Consider the following 21,683-nt stretch of genomic DNA (forward strand, 5'->3'; position numbering starts at 1 on the left):
CTCTGCATTCATGGTGGGATCTCTGCACTCATAGTTGTATCAATCTACTTGTGATGGGATCTCTGTACTTATGGGATCTCTGCACTTGTGATAGGATCTCTGCACTCATGGTGCGATCTCTGCACTTGTTGTAGGATCTCTGCTCTCATGGTGGGATCTCTGCACTTGTGATGGGATCACTGCACTCATGGTGGGATCTCTGCACTTCGGATGGGATCTCTGCACTCATGGTGGGATCTATAAACTCATGGTGGGATCTCTGCACTTATAGTGGGATCCCTCTACTTGTGATGGGATCTCTGCACTCATGATAGGATCTCTGCACTGTTAATGGGATTTCTGCACTTGTGATGGGATCTCTGCACTCATGGTGGGATCTCTGCACTTGTGATGGGATCTTTTCACTCATGTTGGGATCTCTGCTCTCATGGTGGCATGTCTGCACTCATATTGGGATTTCTCTACTTATGTTGGGATCTCTGCACTTGTGGTGGGATCTCTGCACTTGTGATGGGATCTCTGCACTTGTGGTGGGATATCTGCACTCATGGTGGGATCTCTGCACTTGTGGTGTGATCTCTGCACTCATAGTGGGATCTCTCCACTTGTGATGGGATCTCTGCACTCATGGTGAGATCTCTGCAACCACGGTGGGATCTCTGTACTTGTAATGGGATCACTACACTCATGGTGGGATCTCTGCCCTTGTTATGGGATCTCTGCACTCATGGTGGGATCTCTGCACTCATGGTGGGATCTCTGCACTTGTGATGGGATCACTGCACTCATGGTGGGATCTTTGCACTGGTGATTGGATCTCTGCACTCAGTGTGGGATCTCTGCACTTGTGACAGGATCTCTGCACTCATGGTGGTATCCCTGCACTTGTGGTGGGATCTCTGTACTTGTGATGGGATCTCTACATTCAAGGTGGGAACTCTGCACTCATAGTTGTATCAATCTACTTGTGATGGGATCTCTGTACTTATGGGATCTCTGCACTTGTGATGGGATCTCTGCACTCATGGTGGGATCTCTGCACTTGTGGTAGGATCTCTGCTCTCATGGTGGGATCTCTGCACTTGTGATGGGATCCCTGCACTCATGGTGGGATCTCTGCACTTGTGATGGGATCTCTGCACTCATGGTGGGATCTATGTACTCATTGTGGGATCTCTGCACTCATAGTGGGATCTCACAACATGTGATGGGATCTCTGCACTCATGGTGGGATCTCTGCACTTGTGATGGGATCTCTGCACTCATAGTGGGATCCCTCTACTTGTGATGGGCTCTCTGCACTCATGATAGGATCTCTGCACTTGTGATGGGATCTCTGCACTTGTGATGGGATCTCTGTACTCATGGTTGGATCTTTGCACTCATAGTGGGATCTCTCTACTTGTGGTGGTATCTCTGCACTTGTGATGGGATCTCTACACTCATGGTGGGATCTCTGTACTTATAGTGGGATCTCTCTACTTGTGATGGGATCTCTGCACTTGTGGTGGGATCTCTGCACTTGTGATGGGGTCTCTGCACTTGTGGTGGGATCTCTGCACTCATGGTGGGATCTCTGCACTTGTGATGGGATCTCTGCACTCATTCTGGGATCTCTCTACTTGTGATGGGATCTCTGCACTCGTGGTGGGATCTCTGCACTTGTGATGGGATCTCTGCATTCATGGTGGGATCTCTGTACTCATAGTGGGATCTCCCTACTTGTGATGGGATCTCTGTACTTGTTGTGAGATCTCTGCACTTGTGATGGGATCTCTAGACTCATGGTGGGATCTCTGCACTTGTGGTAGGATCTCTGCTCTCAAGGTGGGATCTCTGCACTTGTGATGGGTTCACTGCACTCATGATGGGATCTCTGCACTCATGGTGGGATCTCTCTACTTGTGATGGGATCTCTGCACTCATGGTGGGATCTTTGCACTTGTAATGGAATCTCTGCACTTGTGGTGAGATCTCTGCACTCAGGAGAGATCTCTACAATCATGGTGGGATATCTTCACTTATAGTGGGATCTCTCTACTTATGATGGGATCTCTGCACTCGTGGTGGGATCTTTTCACTTATGGTGGGATCTCTACACTCATGGTGGCATGTCTGCACTCATATTGGGATTTCTCTACTTATGATGGGATCTCTGCACTTGTGGTGGGATCTCTGCACTTGTGATGGGATCTCTGCACTTGTGGTGTGATCTCTGCACTCGTGGTGGGATCACTGTACTTGTGGTGTGATCTCTACACTCATAGTGGGATCTCTCTACTTGTGATGGGATCTCTGCACTCATGGTGAGATCTCTGCACGCATGGTGGGATCTCTGTACTTGTAATGGGATTGCTACACTCATGGTGGGATCTCTGCCCTTGTTATGGGATCTCTGCACTCATGGTGGGATCTTTGCACTCATTGTGGGATCTGTGCACTCATAGTGGGATCTCTCTACTTGTGATGGGATCTCCACACTCATGGTGGGATCTCTGCGCTTGTGGTGGGATCTCTGCACTTGTGGTGGGATCTCTGTACTTGTGGTGTGATCTCTGCACTCATAGGGGGTTCTCTCTACTTGTGATGGGATCTCTGCACTCATGGTGAGATCTCTGAACTCATGGTGGGATCTCTGTACTTGTAATGGGATCGCTACACTCATGGTGGGATCTCTGCCCTTGTTATGGGATCTCTGCACTCATGGTGGGATCTCTGCACTCATGGTGAGATCTCTGCACTTGTGATGGGATTACTGCACTCATGGTGGGATCTTTGCACTTGTGATTGGATCTCTGCACTCAGTGTGGGATCTCTGCACTTGTGACAGGATCTCTGCACTCATGGTGGTATCCCTGCACTTGTGGTGGGATCTCTGCACTTGTGATGGGATCTCTACATTCATGGTGGGATCTCTGCACTCATAGTTGTATCAATCTACTTGTGATGGGATTCCTGTACTTATGGGATCTCTGCACTTGTGATGGGATCTCTGCACTCATGGTGGGATCTCTGCACTTGTTGTAGGATCTCTGCTCTCATGGTGGGATCTCTGCACTTGTGATGGGATCCCTGCACTCATGGTGGGATCTCTGCACTTGTGATGGGATCTCTGCACTCATGGTGGTATCTCAGCACTTGTGATGGGATCTCTGCACACATTCTGGGATCTCTCTACTTGTGATGGGATCTTTGCCCTTGTGGTGGGATCTCTGCACTTGTGATGGGATCTCTGCATTCATGGTGGGATCTCTGCACTCATAGTTGTATCAATCTACTTGTGATGGGATTCCTGTACTTATGGGATCTCTGCACTTGTGATGGGATCTCTGCACTCATGGTGGGATCTCTGCACTTGTTGTAGGATCTCTGCTCTCATGGTGGGATCTCTGCACTTGTGATGGGATCCCTGCACTCATGGTGGGATCTCTGCACTTGTGATGGGATCTCTGCACTCATGGTGGGATCTATGTACTCATTGTGGGATCTCTGCACTCATAGTGGGATCTCACAACATGTGATGGGATCTCTGTACTCATGGTGGGATCTCTGCACTTGTGATGGAATCTCTGCACACATAGTGGGATCCCTCTACTTGTGATGGGCTCTCTGCACTCATGATAGGATCTCTGCACTTGTGATGGGATCTCTGCACTTGTGATGGGGATCTCTGCACTCATGATTGGATCTTTGCACTCATAGTGGGATATCTCTACTTGTGGTGGCATCTCTGCACTTGTGATGGTATCTCTACACTCATGGTGGGATCTCTGTACTTATAGTGGGATCTCTCTACTTGTGATGGGATCTCTGCACTTGTGGTGGGATCTCTGCACTTGTGATGGGGTCTCTACACTTGTGGTGGGATCTCTGCACTCATGGTGGGATCTCTGCACTTATGATGGGATCTCTGCACTCATTCTGGGATCTCTCTACTTGTGATGGGATCTCTGCACTCGTGGTGGGATCTCTGCACTTGTGATGGGAACTCTGCACTCATAGTGGGATCTCCCTACTTGTGACGGGATCTCTGTACTTGTTGTGGGATCTCTGCACTTGTGATGGGATCTCTAGACTCATGGTGGGATCTCTGCACTTGTGGTAGGATCTCTGCTCTCAAGGTGGGATCTCTGCACTTGTGATGGGTTCACTGCACTCATGATGGGATCTCTGCACTCATGGTGGGATCTCTCTACTTGTGATGGGATCTCTGCACTCATGGTGGGATCTTTGCACTTGTAATGGAATCTCTGCACTTGTGGTGAGATCTCTGCACTCAGGAGAGATCTCTACAATCATGGTGGGATATCTTCACTTATAGTGGGATCTCTCTACTTATGATGGGATCTCTGCACTCGTGGTGGGATCTTTTCACTTATGGTGGGATCTCTACACTCATGGTGGCATGTCTGCACTCATATTGGGATTTCTCTACTTATGATGGGATCTCTGCACTTGTGGTGGGATCTCTGCACTTGTGATGGGATCTCTGCACTTGTGGTGTGATCTCTGCACTCGTGGTGGGATCACTGTACTTGTGGTGTGATCTCTACACTCATAGTGGGATCTCTCTACTTGTGATGGGATCTCTGCACTCATGGTGAGATCTCTGCACGCATGGTGGGATCTCTGTACTTGTAATGGGATTGCTACACTCATGGTGGGATCTCTGCCCTTGTTATGGGATCTCTGCACTCATGGTGGGATCTTTGCACTCATTGTGGGATCTGTGCACTCATAGTGGGATCTCTCTACTTGTGATGGGATCTCTGGACTCATGGTGGGATCTCTACACTTGTGATATGTCTGCACTTGTGGTGGGATCTCCACACTCATGGTGGGATCTCTGCGCTTGTGGTGGGATCTCTGCACTTGTGGTGGGATCTCTGTACTTGTGGTGTGATCTCTGCACTCATAGGGGGTTCTCTCTACTTGTGATGGGATCTCTGCACTCATGGTGAGATCTCTGAACTCATGGTGGGATCTCTGTACTTGTAATGGGATCGCTACACTCATGGTGGGATCTCTGCCCTTGTTATGGGATCTCTGCACTCATGGTGGGATCTCTGCACTCATGGTGAGATCTCTGCACTTGTGATGGGATCACTGCACTCATGGTGGGATCTTTGCACTTGTGATTGGATCTCTGCACTCAGTGTGGGATCTCTGCACTTGTGACAGGATCTCTGCACTCATGGTGGTATCCCTGCACTTGTGGTGGGATCTCTGCACTTGTGATGGGATCTCTACATTCATGGTGGGATCTCTGCACTCATAGTTGTATCAATCTACTTGTGATGGGATTCCTGTACTTATGGGATCTCTGCACTTGTGATGGGATCTCTGCACTCATGGTGGGATCTCTGCACTTGTTGTAGGATCTCTGCTCTCATGGTGGGATCTCTGCACTTGTGATGGGATCCCTGCACTCATGGTGGGATCTCTGCACTTGTGATGGGATCTCTGCACTCATGGTGGTATCTCAGCACTTGTGATGGGATCTCTGCACACATTCTGGGATCTCTCTACTTGTGATGGGATCTTTGCCCTTGTGGTGGGATCTCTGCACTTGTGATGGGATCTCTGCATTCATGGTGGGATCTCTGCACTCATAGTTGTATCAATCTACTTGTGATGGGATTCCTGTACTTATGGGATCTCTGCACTTGTGATGGGATCTCTGCACTCATGGTGGGATCTCTGCACTTGTTGTAGGATCTCTGCTCTCATGGTGGGATCTCTGCACTTGTGATGGGATCCCTGCACTCATGGTGGGATCTCTGCACTTGTGATGGGATCTCTGCACTCATGGTGGGATCTATGTACTCATTGTGGGATCTCTGCACTCATAGTGGGATCTCACAACATGTGATGGGATCTCTGTACTCATGGTGGGATCTCTGCACTTGTGATGGAATCTCTGCACACATAGTGGGATCCCTCTACTTGTGATGGGCTCTCTGCACTCATGATAGGATCTCTGCACTTGTGATGGGATCTCTGCACTTGTGATGGGGATCTCTGCACTCATGATTGGATCTTTGCACTCATAGTGGGATATCTCTACTTGTGGTGGCATCTCTGCACTTGTGATGGTATCTCTACACACATGGTGGGATCTCTGTACTTATAGTGGGATCTCTCTACTTGTGATGGGATCTCTGCACTTGTGGTGGGATCTCTGCACTTGTGATGGGGTCTCTACACTTGTGGTGGGATCTCTGCACTCATGGTGGGATCTCTGCACTTATGATGGGATCTCTGCACTCATTCTGGGATCTCTCTACTTGTGATGGGATCTCTGCACTCGTGGTGGGATCTCTGCACTTGTGATGGGAACTCTGCACTCATAGTGGGATCTCCCTACTTGTGACGGGATCTCTGTACTTGTTGTGGGATCTCTGCACTTGTGATGGGATCTCTAGACTCATGGTGGGATCTCTGCACTTGTGGTAGGATCTCTGCTCTCAAGGTGGGATCTCTGCACTTGTGATGGGTTCACTGCACTCATGATGGGATCTCTGCACTCATGGTGGGATCTCTCTACTTGTAATGGGATCTCTGCACTCATGGTGGGATCTTTGCACTTGTAATGGAATCATTGCACTTGTGGTGAGATCTCTGCACTCAGGAGAGATCTCTACAATCATGGTGGGATCTCTGCACTTATAGTGGGATCTCTCTACTTATGATGGGAACTCTGCACTTGTGGTGGGATCTCTGCACTTGTGATGGGATCTTTTAACTTATGGTGGGATCTCTACACTCATGGTGGCATGTCTGCACTCATATTGGGATTTCTCTACTTATGATGGGATCTCTGCATTTGGGGTGGGATCTCTGGACTTGTGATGGGATCTCTGCACTTGTGGTGGGATCTCTGCACTCATGGTGGGATCTCTGCACTCATGGTGGGATCTCTGCACTCATAGTGGGATCTCTCTACTTGTGATGGGATCTCTGGACTCATGGTGGGATCTCTACACTTGTGATATGTCTGCACTTGTGGTGGGATCTCCACACTCATGGTGGAATCTCTGCGCTTGTGGTGGGATCTCTGCAATTGTGGTTGGATCTCTGCACTTGTTGTGGGATCTCTGCACTCATAGTGGGATCTCTCTACTTGTGATGGGATCGCTGCAATCATGGTGGGATCTATGCACTTGTGGTGGGATCTCTGCACTCTTAATGGGATCTCTTTACTTGTGGTGGGATCTCTGCACTTGTGGTGGTATCTCTGCATTCATGGTGGGATCACTGCCCTTGTGATGAGATCTCTGCACTTGTGATGGGATCTCTGCACTCATGATGGGATCTCTCTACTTGTGATGGGATCTCTGCACTCATGGTGGGATCCCTGCACTCATGGTGGGATCTCTCTACTTGTGATGGGATCTCTGCACTCATGGTGGGATCTTTGCACTTGTAATGGAATCTCTGCACTTGTGGTGAGATCTCTGCACTCAGGAGAGATCTCTACAATCATGGTGGGATCTCTGCACTTATAGTGGGATCTCTCTACTTATGATGGGATCTCTGCACTCGTGGTGGGATCTCTGCACTTGTGATGGGATCTTTTCACTTATGGTGGGATCTCTACACTCATGGTGGCATGTCTGCACTCATATTGGGATTTCTCTACTTATGATGGGATCTCTGCATTTGTGGTGGGATCTCTGGACTTGTGATGGGATCTCTGCACTTGTGGTGGGATCTCTGCACTCATGGTGGGATCTCTGCACTCATGGTGGGATCTCTGCACTCATGGTGGGATCTCTCTACTTGTGATGGGATCTCTGGACTCATGGTGGGATCTCTACACTTGTGATATGTCTGCACTTGTGGTGGGATCTCCACACTCATGGTGGAATCTCTGTGCTTGTGGTGGGATCTCTGCAATTGTGGTTGGATCTCTGCACTTGTTGTGGGATCTCTGCACTCATAGTGGGATCTCTCTACTTGTGATGGGATCGCTGCAATCATGGTGGGATCTATGCACTTGTGGTGGGATCTCTGCACTCTTAATGGGATCTCTTTACTTGTGGTGGGATCTCTGCACTTGTGGTGGGATCTCTGCATTCATGGTGGGATCACTGCCCTTGTGATGAGATCTCTGCACTTGTGATGGGATCTCTGCACTCATGATGGGATCTCTCTACTTGTGATGGGATCTCTGCACTCATGGTGGGATCTCTCTACTTGTGATGGGATCTCTGCACTCATGGTGGGATCTTTGCACTTGTAATGGAATCTCTGCACTTGTGGTGAGATCTCTGCACTCAGGAGAGATCTCTACAATCATGGTGGGATCTCTGCACTTATAGTGGGATCTCTCTACTTATGATGGGATCTCTGCACTCATGGTGGGATCTCTGCACATGTGATGGGATTCCTGCACTTGTGGTGGGATCTCTGCACTTGTGATGGGATCTCCGCACTCATGGTGGGATCTCTGCACTCATAGTGGGATCTCTCTACTTGGGTTGCGATCTCTGCACTTGTGATGGGATCTCTGCAATCATGGTGGGACCTCTCTACTTGTGATAGGATCTCTGCACTCATAGTGGTATCTCCGTACTTGTGATAGGATCTCTACACTTATGGTGGGATCTGTGTACTTATAATGGGATCTCTCTACTTGTGATGGGATCTCTGCACTTGTGGTGGGATCTCGGCACTTGTGATGGGATCTCTGCACTTGTGGTGGAATCTCTGCACTCATGGTGGTATCTCTGCACTTGTGATGGGATCTCTGCACTCATTCTTGGAACTCTCTACTTGTGATGGGATCTCTGCACTCGTGGTGGGATCTCTGCACTTGTGATGGGATCTCTGCATTCATGGTGGGATCTCTGCACTCATAGTGGGATCTCCATACTTGTGATGGGATCTCTGTACTTGTTGTGGGATCTTTGCACTTGGGATGGGATCTCTGGACTCATGGTGGGATCTCTGCACTTGTGATAGGATCTGTGCTCTCATGGTGGGATCTCTGCACTTGTGATGGGATCACTGCACTCATGGTGGAATCTCTGCACTTGTGATGGGATCTCTGCACTCATGGTGGAATCTCTGCACTTGTGACGGGATCTCTGCACTCATGGTGGTATCTCTGCACTTGTGATGGGATCTCAGCACTCATTCTGGGATCTCTCTACTTGTGATGGGATCTCTGCACTTGTGGTGGGATCTCTGCACTTGTGATGGGATCTCTGCATTCATTGTGGGATCTCTGCACTCATAGTTGTATCAATCTACTTGTGATAGGATCTCCGTACTTATGGGATCTCTGCACTTGTGATGGGATCTCTGCACTCATGGTGGGATCTCTGCACTTGTGGTCGGATGTCTGCTCTTATGGTGGGATCTCTGCACTTGTGATGGGATCACTGCACTCATGGTGGGATCTCTGCACTTGTGATGGGATCTCTGCACTCATGGTGGGATCTATAAACTCATGGTGGGATCTCTGCACTCATAGTGGGATCCCTCTACTTGTGATGGGATCTCTGCACTCATGATAGGATCTCTGCACTTGTGATGGGATCTCTGCACTTGTAATGGGATCTCTGCACTCATGGTGGGATCTCTGCACTTGTGATGGGATCACTGCACTCATGGTGGGATCTCTGTACTTGTAATGGGATCTCTGCACTCATGGTGGGATCTCTGCACTTGTGACGGGATCTCTGCACTCATGGTGGTATCTCAGCACTTGTGATGGGATCTCTGCACACATTCTGGGATCTCTCTACTTGTGATGGGATCTCTGCCCTTGTGGTGGGATCTCTGCACTTGTGATGGGATCTCTGCATTCATGGTGGGATCTCTGCACTCATAGTTGTATCAATCTACTTGTGATGGGATCTCTGTACTTATGGGATCTCTGCACTTGTGATGGGATCTCTGCACTCATGGTGGGATCTCTGCACTTGTGGTAGGATCTCTGCTTTCATGGTGGGATCTTTGCACTTGTGATGGGATCACTGCACTCATGGTGGGATCTCTGCACTTGTGATGGGATCTCTGCACTCATGGTGGGATCTATGTACTCATGGTGGGATCTCTCTACATGTGATGGGATCTCTGCACTCATGGTGGGATCTCTGTACTTGTGAAGAGATCTCTGCACTCATAGTGGGATCCCTCTACTTGTGATGGGATCTCTGCTCTCATGATAGGATTTCTGCACTTGTGATGGGATCTCTGCACTTGTGATGGGATCTCTGCACTCAGGGTGGGATCTCTGCACTTGTGATGGGATCTTTTCACTTATGGTGGGATCTCTGCACTCATGGTGGCATGTCTGCACTCATATTGGGATTTCTCTACTTATGATGGGATCTCTGCACTCATGGTGGGATCTCTGCACTTGTGATGGGATCTCTGCACTTGTGGTGGGATCTCTGCACTCATGGTGGGATCTCTGTACTTGTGATGGGATCTCCGCACTCATGGTGGGATCTCTGCACTCATAGTGGGATCTCTCTACTTGGGTTGCGATCTCTGCACTTGTGATGGGATCTCTGCAATCATGGTGGGACCTCTCTACTTGTGATAGGATCTCTGCACTCATAGTGGTATCTCCGTACTTGTGATAGGATCTCTACACTTATGGTGGGATCTGTGTACTTATAATGGGATCTCTCTACTTGTGATGGGATCTCTGCACTTGTGGTGGGATCTCGGCACTTGTGATGGGATCTCTGCACTTGTGGTGGAATCTCTGCACTCATGGTGGTATCTCTGCACTTGTGATGGGATCTCTGCACTCATTCTTGGAACTCTCTACTTGTGATGGGATCTCTGCACTCGTGGTGGGATCTCTGCACTTGTGATGGGATCTCTGCATTCATGGTGGGATCTCTGCACTCATAGTGGGATCTCCATACTTGTGATGGGATCTCTGTACTTGTTGTGGGATCTTTGCACTTGGGATGGGATCTCTGGACTCATGGTGGGATCTCTGCACTTGTGATAGGATCTGTGCTCTCATGGTGGGATCTCTGCACTTGTGATGGGATCACTGCACTCATGGTGGAATCTCTGCACTTGTGATGGGATCTCTGCACTCATGGTGGAATCTCTGCACTTGTGACGGGATCTCTGCACTCATGGTGGTATCTCTGCACTTGTGATGGGATCTCAGCACTCATTCTGGGATCTCTCTACTTGTGATGGGATCTCTGCACTTGTGGTGGGATCTCTGCACTTGTGATGGGATCTCTGCATTCATTGTGGGATCTCTGCACTCATAGTTGTATCAATCTACTTGTGATAGGATCTCCGTACTTATGGGATCTCTGCACTTGTGATGGGATCTCTGCACTCATGGTGGGATCTCTGCACTTGTGGTCGGATGTCTGCTCTTATGGTGGGATCTCTGCACTTGTGATGGGATCACTGCACTCATGGTGGGATCTCTGCACTTGTGATGGGATCTCTGCACTCATGGTGGGATCTATAAACTCATGGTGGGATCTCTGCACTCATAGTGGGATCCCTCTACTTGTGATGGGATCTCTGCACTCATGATAGGATCTCTGCACTTGTGATGGGATCTCTGCACTTGTAATGGGATCTCTGCACTCATGGTGGGATCTCTGCACTTGTGATGGGATCACTGCACTCATGGTGGGATCTCTGTACTTGTAATGGGATCTCTGCACTCATGGTGGGATCTCTGCACTTGTGACGGGATCTCTGCACTCATGGTGGTATCTCAGCACTTGTGATGGGATCTCTGCACACATTCTGGGATCTCTCTACTTGTGATGGGATCTCTGCCCTTGTGGTGGGATCTCTGCACTTGTGATGGGATCTCTGCATTCATGGTGGGATCTCTGCACTCATAGTTGTATCAATCTACTTGTGATGGGATCTCTGTACTTATGGGATCTCTGCACTTGTGATGGGATCTCTGCACTCATGGTGGGATCTCTGCACTTGTGGTAGGATCTCTGCTTTCATGGTGGGATCTTTGCACTTGTGATGGGATCACTGCACTCATGGTGGGATCTCTGCACTTGTGATGGGATCTCTGCACTCATGGTGGGATCTATGTACTCATGGTGGGATCTCTCTACATGTGATGGGATCTCTGCACTCATGGTGGGATCTCTGTACTTGTGAAGAGATCTCTGCACTCATAGTGGGATCCCTCTACTTGTGATGGGATCTCTGCTCTCATGATAGGATTTCTGCACTTGTGATGGGATCTCTGCACTTGTGATGGGATCTCTGCACTCAGGGTGGGATCTCTGCACTTGTGATGGGATCTTTTCACTTATGGTGGGATCTCTGCACTCATGGTGGCATGTCTGCACTCATATTGGGATTTCTCTACTTATGATGGGATCTCTGCACTCATGGTGGGATCTCTGCACTTGTGATGGGATCTCTGCACTTGTGGTGGGATCTCTGCACTCATGGTGGGATCTCTGTACTTGTGGTGTGATCTCTACACTCATAGTGGGATCTCTCTACTTGTGATGTGATCTCTGCACTCATGGTGAGATCTCTGCACTCATGGTGGGATCTCTGTACTTGTAATGGGATCGCTACACTCATGGTGGGATCTCTGCCCTTGTTATGGGATCTCTGCACTCATGGTGGGATCTCTGCACTCATGGTGGGATCTCTGCACTCATGGTGGGATCTTTGCACTCATAGTGGGATCTCTCTACTTGTGATGGGATCTCTGGACTCATGGTGGGATCTCTGTGCTTGTGGTGGGATCTCTGTACTTGTGGTGGGATCTCTGCACTTGTGGTGGGATCTCTGCACTCATAGTGGGATCTCTCTACTTGTGATGGGATCGCTGCAATCATGGTGGGATCTATGCACTTGTGGAGGGATCTCTGCACTCTTAATGGGATCTCTTTACTTGTGGTGGGATCTCTGCACTTGTGGTGGGATCTCTGCATTCATGGTGGGATCTCTGCACTTGTGATGGGATCTCTGCACTCCTGGTGGGATCTCTGTGCTTGTGGTGGGATCTCTGCACTTGTGGTGGGATCTCTGCACTTGTGGTGGGATCTCTGCACTCATAGTGGGATCTCTCTACTTGTGATGAGATCACTGCAATCATGGTGGGATCTATGCACTTGTGGTGGGATCTCTGCACTCTTAATGGGATCTCTTTACTTGTGGTGGGATCTCTGCACTTGTGGTGGGATCTCTGCATTCATGGTGGGATCACTGCCCTTGTGATGAGATCTCTGCACTTGTGATGGGATCTCTGCACTCATGATGGGATCTCTCTACCTGTGATGGGATCTCTGCACTCATGGTGGGATCTCTGCACTCATGGTGGTATCTCTCTACTTGTGATGGGATCTCTGCACTCATGGTGGGATCTTTGCACTTGTAATGGAATCTCTGCACTTGTGGTGAGATCTCTGCACTCAGGAGAGATCTCTACAATCATGGTGGGATCTCTGCACTTATAGTGGGATCTCTCTACTTATGATGGGATCTCTGCACTCGTGGTGGGATCTCTGCATGTGTGATGGGATTCCTGCACTTGTGGTGAGATCTCTGCACTTGTGATGGGATCTCCGCACTCATGGTGGGATCTCTGCACTCATAGTGGGATCTCTCTACTTGGGTTGGGATCTCTGCACTTGTGATGGGATCTCTGCAATCATGGTGGGATCTCTCTACTTGTGATAGGATCTCTGCACTCATAGTGGTATCTCTGTACTTGTGATAGGATCTCTACACTTATGGTGGGATCTCTGTACTTATAATGGGATCTCTCTACTTGTGATGGGATCTCTGCACTTGTGGTGGGATCTCTGCACTTGTGATGGGATCTCTGCACTTGTGGTGGAAACTCTGCACTCATGGTGGTATCTCTGCACTTGTGATGGGATCTCTGCACTTGTGATGGGATCTCTGCATTCATGGTGGGATCTCTGCACTCATAGTGGGATCTCGATACTTGTGATAGGATCTCTGTACTTGTTGTGGGATCTTTGCACTTGGGATGGGATCTCTGGACTCATGGTGGGATCTCTGCACTTGTGGTAGGATCTGTGCTCTCATGGTGGGATCTCTGCACTTGTGATGGGATCACTGCACTCATGGTGGGATCTCTGCACTTGTGATGGGATCTCTGCACTCATGGGGGAATCTCTGCACTTGTGACGGGATCTCTGCACTCATGGTGGTATCTCTGCACTTGTGATGGGATCTCTGCACTCATTCTTGGAACTCTCTACTTTTGATGGGATCTCTGCACTCGTGGTGGGATCTCTGCACTTGTGATGGGATCTCTGCATTCATGGTGGGATCTCTGCACTCATAGTGGGATCTCGATACTTGTGATAGGATCTCTGTACTTGTTGTGGGATCTTTGCACTTGGGATGGGATCTCTGGACTCATGGTGGGATCTCTGCACTTGTGGTAGGATCTGTGCTCTCATGGTGGGATCTCTGCACTTGTGATGGGATCACTGCACTCATGGTGGGATCTCTGCACTTGTGATGGGATCTCTGCACTCATGGGGGAATCTCTGCACTTGTGAGGGGATCTCTGCACTCATGGTGGTATCTCTGCACTTGTGATGGGATCTCAGCACTCATTCTGGGATCTCTCTACTTGTGATAGGATCTCTGCACTTGTGGTGGGATCTCTGCACTTGTGATGGGATCTCTGCATTCATTGTGGGATCTCTGCACTCATAGTTGTATCAATCTACTTGTGATGGGATCTCCGTACTTATGGGATCTCTGTACTTGTGATGGGATCTCTGCACTCATGGTGGGATCTCTGCACTTGTGGTAGGATGTCTGCTCTCATGGTGGGATCTCTGCACTTGTGATGGGATCACTGCACTCATGATGGGATCTCTGCACTTGTGATGGGATCTCTGCACTCATGGTGGGATCTATAAACTCATGGTGGGATCTCTGCTTTCATAGTGGGATCCCTCTACTTGTGATGGGATCTCTGCACTCATAATAGGATCTCTGCACTTGTGATGGGATCTCTGCACTTGTGATGGGATCTCTGCACTCATGGTGGGATCTTTGCACTTGTGATGGGATCTTTTCGCTTATGGTGGGATCTCTGCACTCATGGTGGCATGTCTGCACTTATATTGGGATTTCTCTACTTATGATGGGATCTCTGCACTCATGGTGAGCTCTCTACACTCATGGTGGGATTTCTTTACTTGTAATGGGATCGCTACACTCATGGTGGGATCTCTGCCCTTGTTATGGGATCTCTCCACTCATGGTGGGATATCTGCACTCATGGTGGGATCTCTGCACTTGTGATGGGATCACTGCACTCATGGTGGGATCTCTGTACTTGTAATGGGATCTCTGCACTCATGGTGGGATCTCTGCACTTGTGACGGGATCTCTACACTCATGGTGGTATCTCAGCACTTGTGATGGGATCTCTGCACACATTCTGGGATCTCTCTACTTGTGATGGGATCTCTGCCCTTGTGGTGGGATCTCTGCACTTGTGATGGGATCTCTGCATTCATGGTGGGATCTCTGCACTCATAGTTGTATCAATCTACTTGTGATGGGATCTCTGTACTTATGGGATCTCTGCACTTGGGATGGGATCTCTGCACTCATGGTGGGATCTCTGCACTTGTGGTAGGATCTCTGCTTTCATGGTGGGATCTTTGCACTTGTGATGGGATCACTGCACTCATGGTGGGATCTCTGCACTTGTGATGGGATCTCTGCACTCATGGGGGGATCTATGTACTCATGATGGGATCTCTCTACATGTGATGGGATCTCTGCACTCATGGTGGGATCTCTGTACTTGTGAAGAGATCTCTGCACTCATAGTGGGATCCCTCTACTTGTGATGGGATCTCTGCTCTCATGATAGGATTTCTGCACTTGTGATGGGATCTCTGCACTTGTGATGGGATCTCTGCACTCAGGGTGGGATCTCTGCACTTGTGATGGGATCTTTTCACTTATGGTGGGATCTCTGCACTCATGGTGGCATGTCTGCACTCATATTGGGATTTCTCTACTTATGATGGGATCTCTGCACTCGTGGTGGGATCTCTGCACTTGTGATGGGATCCCTGCACTTGTGGTGGGATCTCTGCACTCATGGTGGGATCTCTGTACTTGTAATGGGATCGCTACACTCATGGTGGGATCTCTGCCCTTGTTATGGGATCTCTGCACTCATGGTGGGATCTCAGCACTCATGGTGGGATCTTTGCACTCATAGTGGGATCTCTCTACTTGTGATGGGATCTCTGGACTCATGGTGGGATCTCTGTGCTTGTGGTGGGATCTCTGTACTTGTGGTGTGATCTCTACACTCATAGTGGGATCTCTCTACTTGTGATGGGATCTCTGCACTCATGGTGAGATCTCTGCACTCATGGTGGGATCTCTGTACTTGTAATGGGATCGCTACACTCATGGTGGGATCTCTGCCCTTGTTATGGGATCTCTGCACTCATGGTGGGATCTCAGCACTCATGGTGGGATCTTTGCACTCATAGTGGGATCTCTCTACTTGTGATGGGATCTCTGGACTCATGGTGGGATCTCTGTGCTTGTGGTGGGATCTCTGTACTTGTGGTGGGATCTCTGCACTTGTGGTGGGATCTCTGCACTCATAGTGGGATCTCTCTACTTGTGATGGGATTGCTGCAATCATGGTGGGATCTATGCACTTGTGGAGGGATCTCTGCACTCTTAATGGGATCTCTTTACTTGTGGTGGGATCTCTGCACTTGTGGTGGGATCTCTGCATTAATGGTGGGATCTCTGCTCTTGTGATGGGATCTCTGCACTCCTGGTGGGATCTCTGTGCTTGTGGTGGGATCTCTGCACTTGTGGTGGGATCTCTGCACTTGTGGTGGGATCTCTGCACTCATAGTGGGATCTCTCTACTTGTGATGGGATCGCTGCAATCATGGTGGGATCTATGCACTTGTGGTGGGATCTCCGCACTCTTAATGGGATCTCTTTACTTGTGTGGGATCTCTGCACTTGTGGTGGGATCTCTGCATTCATGGTGGGATCTCTGCACTTGTGATGGGATCTCTGCACTTGTGATAGGATCTCTGCACTCATGATGGGATATCTCTACTTGTGATGGGATCTTTGCACTCATGGCGGGATCTCTGTACTAGTGATGGGATCCCTGCACTCATGGTGAGATCTCTGCACTTGTGATGGGATCTCTGCACTCATGGTGGGATCTCTGCACTTGTGATGGAATCTCTGCAATCATGGTGGGATCTCTCTACTTGTGATGGGATCTCTGCACTCATGGTGATATCTCTGCACTTGTGATGGGATCTCTGCACTCATGGTGGGATCTCTGCACTTGTGATGGGATCTCTGCACTCATGGTGGGTTCTTTGCACTCATAGTGGGATCTCTTTACTTGTGATGGGATCTCTGCACTCGTGGTGGGCTCTCTGCACTTGTGATGGGATCTCTGCACTTGTGATGGGATCTCTGCACTCATGGTGGGATCTCTGCACTTGTGATGGGATCTTTGCACTCATGGTGGGATCTCTGCACTCATGGTGGGATCTCTGCACTTGTGATGGGATCTCTGCACTCATGGTGGGATCTCTGCACTTGTGATGGGATCTCTGCACTCATTCTGGGATCTCTCTACTTGTGATGGGATCTCTGCACTCGTATTGGGATCTCTGCACTCGTGATGGGATCTCTGCATTCATGGAGGGATCTCTGCACTCATAGTGGGATCAATCTACTTGTGATGGGATCTCTGTACTTGTTGTGGGATCTCTGCACTTGGGATGGGATCTCTGGACTCATGGTGGGATCGCTGCACTTGTGGTAGGATCTCTGCTCTCATGGTGGGATCTCTGCACTTGTGATGGAATCACTGCACTCATGCTGCGATCTCTGCACTTGTGATGGGATCTCTGCACTCATGGTGGGATTTCTGCACTTATGATGGGATCTCTGCACTTATGGTGGTATCTCTGCACTTGTGATGGGATCTCAACACTCATGGTGGGATCTCTGCACTCATAGTGGGATCTCTTTACTTGTGATGGGATCTCTGCACTCGTGGTGGGTTCTCTGCACTTGTGATGGGATCTCTGCACTTGTGATGGGATCTTTGCACTCATGGTGGGATCTCTCTACTTGTGATGGGATCTCTGCACTCATGGTGGGATTTCTGCACTCATGGTTGGATCTCTGCGCTCATAGTGGGATCTATCTACTTGTGATAGGATCTCTGCTCTCATAGTGGGATCTCTGCACTCATGGTGGGATCCTTGTACTTGTAATGGAATCTCTACACTCATGGTGGGATCTCCGCCCTTGTTATGGGATCTCTAGACTCATGGTGGGATCTCTGCACTTGTGGTGGGATCTCTGCACTCATAGTGGGATCTATCTAATTGTGATGGGATCACTGCACTCGTGGTGGGATCACTGCACTTGTTGTGAGATCTCTGCACTCTTAAAGGGATCTCTTTACTTGTGGTGGGATCTCTGCGCTTGTGGAGGGATCTCTGCATTCATAGTGGGATCTCTGCACTTTTGATGGGATCTCTGCACTCATGATGGGATCTCTCTAATTGTGATGCAATCTCTGCACTCATGGTGGGATCTCTGCACTCATAGTGGGGTCTCTCTACTTATGATGGGATCTCTGCACTCATGGTGGGATCTCTGCACTTGTAATGGAATCTCTGCACTTGTGGTGAGATCTCTGCACTCAGTAGAGATCTCTACACTCATGGTGGGATCTCCGCACTTATAGTGGGATCTCTCTACTTGTGATGGGATCTCTGCAGTCATGGTGGGATATCTGCACTTGTGATGGGATCCCTGCACTTGTGGTGGGATCTCTGCACTTGTGATGGGATCTCTGCACTCATGGTGGGATCTCTGCACTCATAGTGGGATCTCTCTACTTGTGATGGGATCTCTGCACTTGTGATGGGATCTCTGCAATCATAGTGGGATCTCTCTACTTGTGATGGGATCTCTGCACTCATGGTAGTATCTCTGCACTTGTGATGGGATCTCTACACTCATGGTGGGATCTCTGTACTTATAGCAGGATCTCTTTACTTGTGATGGGATCTCTGCACTTGTGGTGGGATCTCTGCACTTGTGATGGGATCTCTGCACTTGTGGTGGAATCTCTGCACTCATGGTGGTATCTCTGCACTTGTGATGGGATCTCTACACTCATTCTGGGATCTCTCTACTTGTGATGGGATCTCTGCACTCGTGGTGGGATCTCTGCACTTGTGATGGGATCTCTGCATTCATGGTGGGATCTCTGCACTCATAGTGGGATCTCCCTTCTTGTGATGGGATCTCTGTACTTGTTGTGGGATCTCTGCACTTGGGATAGGATCTGTGGACTCATGGTGGGATCTCTGCACTTGTGGTAGGATCTCTGCTCTCATGGTGGGATCTCTGCACTTGTGATGGGATCACTGCACTCATGGTGGGATCTCTGCACTTGTGATGGGATCTCTGCAATCATGGTGGGATCTCTGCACTTGTGATGGGATCTCTGCACTCATGGTGGTATCTCTGCACTTGTGATTTGATCTCTGCACTTGACGTAGAAGTGCGGATCTTCCAGGCCTCCACTGACTATGCTAAACTTAATTGGGTTTGTTACCAACTAGCTCAGAGGTCACTGGAAACTTTCTTCTCTGCATAGGAAGTGATCAGCTTCCCTGGCACAGACAAAAAGGGATTCAGCTTTCCAACAACCGTGCAACATGACAACTTTGCTCCTCAGATTAAGAGTCAATCTCTAGGGTCGTGTGAAACAATAGACATGTATTTCACTCAGTCAGGTTAGTGCAGTTTACTTTCACGATATGTAGAGAATAGAGAGACGGGCGTTTGTCAATAAAGGGTTAACATTTATTGAACAGTCTTTCTTCTCGTACAAGAGAAATGTATTGCCACAATTGCTAGACTTGTTATTATAAAAAGTACGTACAGTAAGATAAGTATTGCAAGATAATACTGTAAAAGCATTGATATGGTTTCTTAGCCATACAATGGTTTAAAAGTAATAAAACATATATACAGTCATATATACATTAGGCTAACATACTCAACTGGTGCTTCTAACTATGCCTACCCCGGTGGACCTGACCTAAGCCTAACACGTGGAAGGGGAGTAAGTAAGTAGCTTTAAGTTAAGTTGGTTTTGCCAAGGTTTGCTTCAAGAATTCTCATCTAAGGGTTTAGTAAACACCATACCTCTGAATAGAATGATGGAGGTCTGGTATCTCCTTCAGGAGGCACTCGGTATCCCAGTCACCCGGGAGGGCAGACTAGAAACGCTGGAGCTGGATTTCTCAGCAGAAGAAAGGCAGCGTCTCTCTTCAGCGCGTCGAGGAGGGGGAGGGGGGACAGCGTCCGTGGGCAGCTTGGCATCTGCTGGGCTCTTCGCAGAGGGACGGCTGTTCAGCTCCTAAGCTCACCACACCATCGTTCGCGCTTTAGCAGCGATAATGGTATCAGTAGCTTCACCACCAAAGAGACAGCAGCATCAGCGTACTGCATACAGCATACAACAGCAATGGGACACCAGCAATTGCTTAAGGCAACGTTGGTAGTATTTATACCTGACAGGTGCCTGGTTTGACGCAAGTTTGCTGGACATAAGACGTCAATTAAAGATGTCACTAGGAAGTGATAGCTAGCAGTTGCTCATTAGAGTTCCATTACTAATCAAAACACAGCAAGCGGGGATTTCCAGGTTTGCTGAGTTTTTATCTTGTTGAAAAACTCGGAGTGTTAATCTAGGAATATCAGATAGTGACTTCTGCTCTGTCATTGCACTAATTGGTTGCAAAGGAAGTGGCAGAGAACTATTCTGGAGTGTGGCTCTGTTCGTGTGAGGCCAGAGATGAATATCGCACTTGAACGGTTATGCCAATATAGGGAATAAATGGATTTATAGCCGAATAGGGGCATAAGGTCACAGTATCGATCAGGAACCTAGATAAACACGCAACACCCACTCCACGTTTTCATGTCCATCAAATTACTAAAACTAGAGCAATAGGATGCATGTGTAACATTGCCCACCCCAAAATACATAAATGCATTCGAAATAGGCGTATAATGTAATATGTGAAATTTAGGTACTGTACGTTTTTGAAGCATAGAAATCATTCAAAAATTATTGCATATGAAATCAATGAACGAATATGCAAAAAGAATTACACATGAAATATCTCTGAAACAGAAGAAGGGCGAGATAAATCATCACATATAAATGCATTGCAATAAATGTGCTAGAGGCTGATGTAATTTTGTTATGTCTCTAGATGTGTTTAGAAATAGAAGTGTGAAGCTTCTGTTCTCTAAGAATAGTTTTTACCTTAAGCAAAGAATTGTTCGTGCCAAAAAAGGTCAATATTAAAAAATGTCCAATTCAAAAGAATTAATGCTTGAACGGGGAAATAGAGTTCCAATGCTTTTAGCAGTTTCTGTTGATCACAACTGAAGGCCGAATTCAGAGTTCATGGGAACGCTGTGTGTCGGAAAGCTTCTCCAAAGTTATTGTTTCTGTACGGGTGAGAACATCGTATCAGACAGGCTCTCAAAGAATTGGTCTACAAAATCAGGTGACAGTTCAACCAAATTCGATAGCGCTGTAACTTGGCAGGTGTGAGAATGATTGCTGTCATCATAGT

The sequence above is a fragment of the Lissotriton vulgaris genome, chromosome 5 (assembly GCF_964263255.1).
Source record: "Lissotriton vulgaris chromosome 5, aLisVul1.2, whole genome shotgun sequence".
Classification (NCBI taxonomy): domain Eukaryota; kingdom Metazoa; phylum Chordata; class Amphibia; order Caudata; family Salamandridae; genus Lissotriton; species Lissotriton vulgaris.